At 44.3% G+C, this 5,270-nt stretch overlaps 2 pseudogenes; both read right to left on the bottom strand.

The window, feature by feature from the left end:
* Positions 1-1,946: 1,946 nt before the first annotated feature.
* On the bottom strand, positions 1,947-2,868 carry LOC141827807 (small ribosomal subunit protein bS1m-like; annotated as a pseudogene).
* Positions 2,869-3,102: 234 nt separating this feature from the next.
* LOC141827357 (putative mitochondrial protein AtMg01110) lies at positions 3,103-4,381 on the bottom strand (annotated as a pseudogene).
* Positions 4,382-5,270: the final 889 nt, after the last annotated feature.

The following is a 5,270-nucleotide window of genomic DNA, read 5'->3' as shown; positions in this document are numbered from 1 at the left end:
GAAAAGAAGGTATGATCCTTGGGATACGGGATCCCGTGAGAGAAACTGGAACAGACATTACAAGTTGGGGTTTCTGACCTTCAGAGACAGCTCTGAAGTTCATCAGACAAACTGAACATTGCTTTAAATACAAAGCAACGAACAGCCAGCCTGATTTAGTCCCAAGATGTAATATCTGTTTACCGATAAGATGTGAAGCAACACACATCTCCTTAGTAAGACCATCGAACATGATGAGCTGTATCTTAGTTAGTTCTCATCATGCGAAGATTTTCCAAAATCTTCCACCAGGAGAGTGAAAAAAACTGAAAAGAAGAGAAGTCGGGAAGTTGGAAGTGGTTACCATGGTATATCATTATACTTTGGTATTGGTTTGGCAAGAGGAGTGTTCTCTTTATCTCACTCCTAACCAGCTAAACAACTGTCTAGCCCCCAGTGGCTACCAGACCACCCTGAGTTGCCCTTCAAACTTTCCAAATCCCCCTCCTCTCAGCAAAGGAGTCTCCCTCCACTCGCCCTGATGATCATCATCATGTGATGACCAAAGGATGGTGCCATTGGTACTAACAATGGAGTGTGAGTGTCCGGTCTGAACAGACCAGGCGCAACACACTGAGGTTAACAACACCATATAATCAGGTTATCAATCACAAGGAGAAAATCCGAGTGAGAGATAAGACCCAACTACCGGGCCCCTAGGTGACCCTACTAATCAACAAATCAAGTTCGTTGACGCTCAGGACACGGGTTAGTAGCCCACGCCAAGGACTTTCAGTCCTGGACGCCCCTCTATTAAGCTTTCTCATCTCGAAAGACAATGTAAAAGAAAGGGCTCTCCCCCCTTAGCCTGCTAACTCTTAGTTTCTTAACAATGATCTGTCTAGGGCTATTAGATCTTCGTCTTGATGGCTGCTGGTTCAATGCTAGCTCGATTGCTAAACAGTGGCTTTCTCTTTGCTTTGATACCGATACGCTTTCGTCTGCTAGCTCTGCTTTCTCTCCTTCCTTTAATGAAACTAAATCAGGCCCTATCTCCTACGCTACCATCTGTCTTCGATTATTCAATTGATAGTTAGAGGGATTTAAAGAAAAAAAAGAACTCCTAAAAGATGAGAAAGTACACGATAGCACCATCTCTTCCCACTACGCGCTAAGAAGGAAAAGAAAGGAAAGGACATATGAGCGATCGATTACGAGAGCTCGACCGATCAGACCGAGACTCGCTACGCCCCTCGGATCGGAGCGCATCACAGAATGCTTTGTGAATAGCCCTCTCTGTTTAATACCGATACCTGTCAGATTCCATAGCGGATGAATCTCTTTATTTTTCAACTCTTTCCCTTGATCGTCACGCAAGAAGATTTTATTGCACAAACCTAGTAATTCTTTGTCCTGCCGATCTTGGGTGAACTGATGACACTGATGCTCCAAGACCAAGAGTTTTCACAGCCAAAGCTATTGAAGCTGCTCCCTCCCCTTCACTTTCATTCTAGCTTTCTGCTCCTCAAGAGTCAGATTGGTTCTTAGAGCTAGGAGTTGCCTTTCACAGTGAGATAGCCGACTTACTATGATTTGATGGCATTCTATCTAATAAAGACAAAGAAAGTTGGAAGTAATGAAAGAATGGATTGAAGCCGATCTTATTATATATAACCTAAGACCGATCAACATAAAGATGGACCACTGGCCGCCCGAGGCCTAATCTCTTTCACTGAAGCTTAGCCCGTATTTTGAGGCATAAAAAGTTTCAATTGAGACTCCGAGGATTAAAGGAGAACAGATATCGAATGAGAGCTTTAGAAAGTCATGCTGCTTAGCTTTCAAAATCTTTAAGTAAAACTAGCAGTCAAAAAGAACTTGATTTAACTGGCTTTTTAGAAAAACCTTCCTTTTTAGAATTAGAAAGAAAGTGTAATAGCCACTGCCCCCTGTCCGGATTTCGCTCATCAAGTTCTTGTTTTCTCTGCCGCTGTTAGAACACCACAATATTCGTCCTTTTGGGGTTAATGCTCTCAATGGTGAATCGATCATTCGATATCCTTTGACTTTTGCGACGAAATGGAAGAAAAGTAATGAAACCAGCGATGGCTACTGAATAACCTCCTTTTACTTTGTTAATAAGAAACCCTTTGACCTTTGTATTCGTTCGCCAAATCTTCTTCAGTTCCATCCAAGCTCGGTTTTGTCTGAATCTTCGTGGAAGAAGAAAAAGCGGTTCACCAGCCACTACATCTGTGGATCCCACCAAATCATTAAACCTGGCGGCTGCTCGCTCTTTGATCAGTGATTCACCGGCCACTAGATCGATGAATAATCTCTCAAAAATCTGCTCTTTGATCAGTGATTCGCCGGCCACTAGATCCAGGGATCCCACCCCTTATTCTCAAACCTGGTGGCTCGGTGGATTGGCACTCCTGTAGGCTCATCTTGCATACAAATTCTGGGGGTCCCAGGTCCTGCATCCACCAAGAACATTTCTTCTCTTAAGCGTCAAACTTCAGATTGTAAGGCGTTTCCACTACATAAGAAAAAAACAGGAATTAGATCTTGGAAAAAAAAACCTCCTCTTCCTGTTTGTTCTATGGATCAGAAGCATCCAGCAGCGCCACGCCAGTAGAAAGAGTGTTGCTACTAAGCTAATTTTAAGGCTACCCCATTAATGGCTAATGGCAATGGAGAAAGGCGCAAGCTAAGTTTCTACCCACGACTTCATAACAAAGAATGAAAGTGAGTTCTCGTTCTCATTGTGGATACACTCTAAGACTATGGTTTTTATTTCATTTCTCACGCTCATATTTCCCTTCCCGTCATCCTGTGCGGACTGACAGGCTCGGGTTAACCACGTCTTGACGCAGCTAGGTGCCGCATTGGGAGCAAGTGCGCCAAGGAAGCAAACGAACCCAATGCGGTAGCTTTTCTTCCATTTCTGTTGGGGAAGGAAGTGCCCTTATTGACTGATACTTGTTCGCCTCTTCTTCGATCAGAGAGCGTATCCGCTCTGCTAAAACCTTTTTTTGATCTTGAACTATTTGTAACTCAAGTTTGAAGACAAGTTCTTCGATTTCCTTCCTTTTCCGGTCGTGCTGATCCTCCCGATCCTCCTCAGTCGGGGGGAGATTGAGATCGGGAAGACTTGGTTCCTTCGAAGAGCTGGCACCGCGACGAAAATATGTTAGGGGGGCGCCTCGAAAGGCTACTGGAGAGTATGCGTCCTCGGACTCGGAACCCTGCCCCCGCCAACCTAATCAGACACGACCTTGATAGCCGGTACTTTTCAGCCAGCTGACAGAGACCGATAAGTGTCGAAGATGCTAGGATAGCTTTTGCTGAAATAGGCGTTAAGTTAACTTGAAATTCACCCTGCTTAGCAAACTCCAGAGCTCCAGAGCTCGAATCAATTGACTTAGATTCAGAGATGGAGACATCCAAAATCCCAACAAGCTCACGACACTTTTCAGCCACCGAAGCTTATATTAGTATGGCGGCGATTACAATATCATCACCGAGAAGAGCATACCTTCTAAATGGCGTCCTTCTCCTTGGGTTAACAAACCACGCAGCCAACCACACCATAAAATGATGTGAGAGGCTGAAGAGGGCCCAAGAACCATAATAACCCAATGGTTGCCCAGTCTGGAATCTGACATACCTCGCTTTATTACATAAAGGGCGATGAGTATGAAAGTAAAGGGCGATGAGTATGAAAGACGTTCAACCATAGCGAACCAAAGACCACACACAGCGACAGGGCTCGTCCGAATAGACGTGTCATAACCGTCGTTAAGACTACCACTGGCCATCTATCTGTTGCAGAAGATAGGTCAAAAGAACAAACTTCTAATAAGCCTGCTAAGACGATGGATGGGACCTTCTTGGTTGAAGGTACCATCATTAGGTATACGAGATAAGACCCGCATAGCCCAGCTATGTACAGGGTGCAAAAGACGTTGTCGCACATAATTCCCAATGGCGAATATGCGCCGTTTGCCGGCCCCCGTAAGGGTGCACGTAAGGCGACCAGGATAGAGGACGAAGCCTTGGCTTCTGAGATCCTTATAGATCCCTTCAAAGAAAGGCTCTACCTTTTCGAGGTAGAAGCTTAAATCCTCCCAGACAACACGAGTGTTATAACTTGAATTTGAAGATGGTATAATACCCTCCTTGACCACAACATCCCCGGATGCCAGCTAAAAGCCTTATGATTAAAGATCCATGCATCAGATGCAAAAGCAGCCAGTTCATATTTAAAAGATTCAAATATGTTCGGGACTGCCGACGATACCTTGCGATACCGCCGATCATCATTCGGCGTTGACTTCCAAGTCGGTTCCCAAGATATTCCTTTTAACAGAGGAATCTGGGAGATCCAGGGCAAATACATAGATTGCAGGTGCGTAAACTGCTCTTTTAAAACACCCAACAACCATTTAATTTGATCTACATTCTGCTGCGGATTAAGCATTGAGGTAAACGTAGCTTTGCTTACACGCTTAGCTAGAGGAATAACTCTACAAATACTGAACCATGACAGATATAGTTTGACCAACTTATCACCTCTTTCCCCACGCCGCATAATAATGTGACGATGGTGGACTGGAATGATAGTGGGCAACCCTGCCCTACTTAGACATACCTTGACTGCGTCCACCGAGAAGTCCGATAGTTGTGTTCGACTTCCCCTTACTATAATTTATTTATATTTATTCTTAGGCCGACTTCAATCAGTCTGTCTTCAATATCTCTTTGTCTGAGATAGCCAGTAGCAGCCAGGTAGATTCTGCTCGAGCACTTAGGACTAAGATTAAGTGCACTCGTCCCTCGTCCTTCCTAACTTCTTAGAAAAGATCCGATAGATAGCCGCTACCGCAGTTAATATTATATGGGGGGGTTTGGTACCTTCACCAGGTCTTTCATTTAGTAAGTCCTAGTACTGATCGGGTATCAAGAGCTGGACTAATAAGAATGGGAGAGTTTGAACTTTAGAAGGCCCGGGGACGAGTTCTTTATTAACTCTTGTACCATCCTCTTCTAGTAAGGATTCCCGCCCTTCCTAACCTTACCCGAAACCACAACTCCCTTTGATTATCATAAGTTAATATTATAAATGTGGGTCTTTCTCGTCAGGTCTATGTTCTTGCTTTCAATTCAATCTTTCCAATCGGGTCTAGAATGACTATTTTTCCCAGACAATCTCCTCTAGCTTAAGGAGTAGTCCATAGCTAATTATGGTACTAGCTTATTCCAGTCATTGGGCACAACTTCCCTTTCTG

The sequence above is a fragment of the Curcuma longa genome, chromosome 1 (genome assembly GCF_044706935.1).
Source record: "Curcuma longa cultivar G26 ecotype Majalengka, Jawa Barat chromosome 1, ITB_CL_G26_1.1, whole genome shotgun sequence".
NCBI lineage: Eukaryota > Viridiplantae > Streptophyta > Magnoliopsida > Zingiberales > Zingiberaceae > Curcuma > Curcuma longa.
The sequence above is the reverse complement of the archived record's forward strand: the minus strand, read 5'-3'. Positions and strand labels throughout refer to the sequence as shown.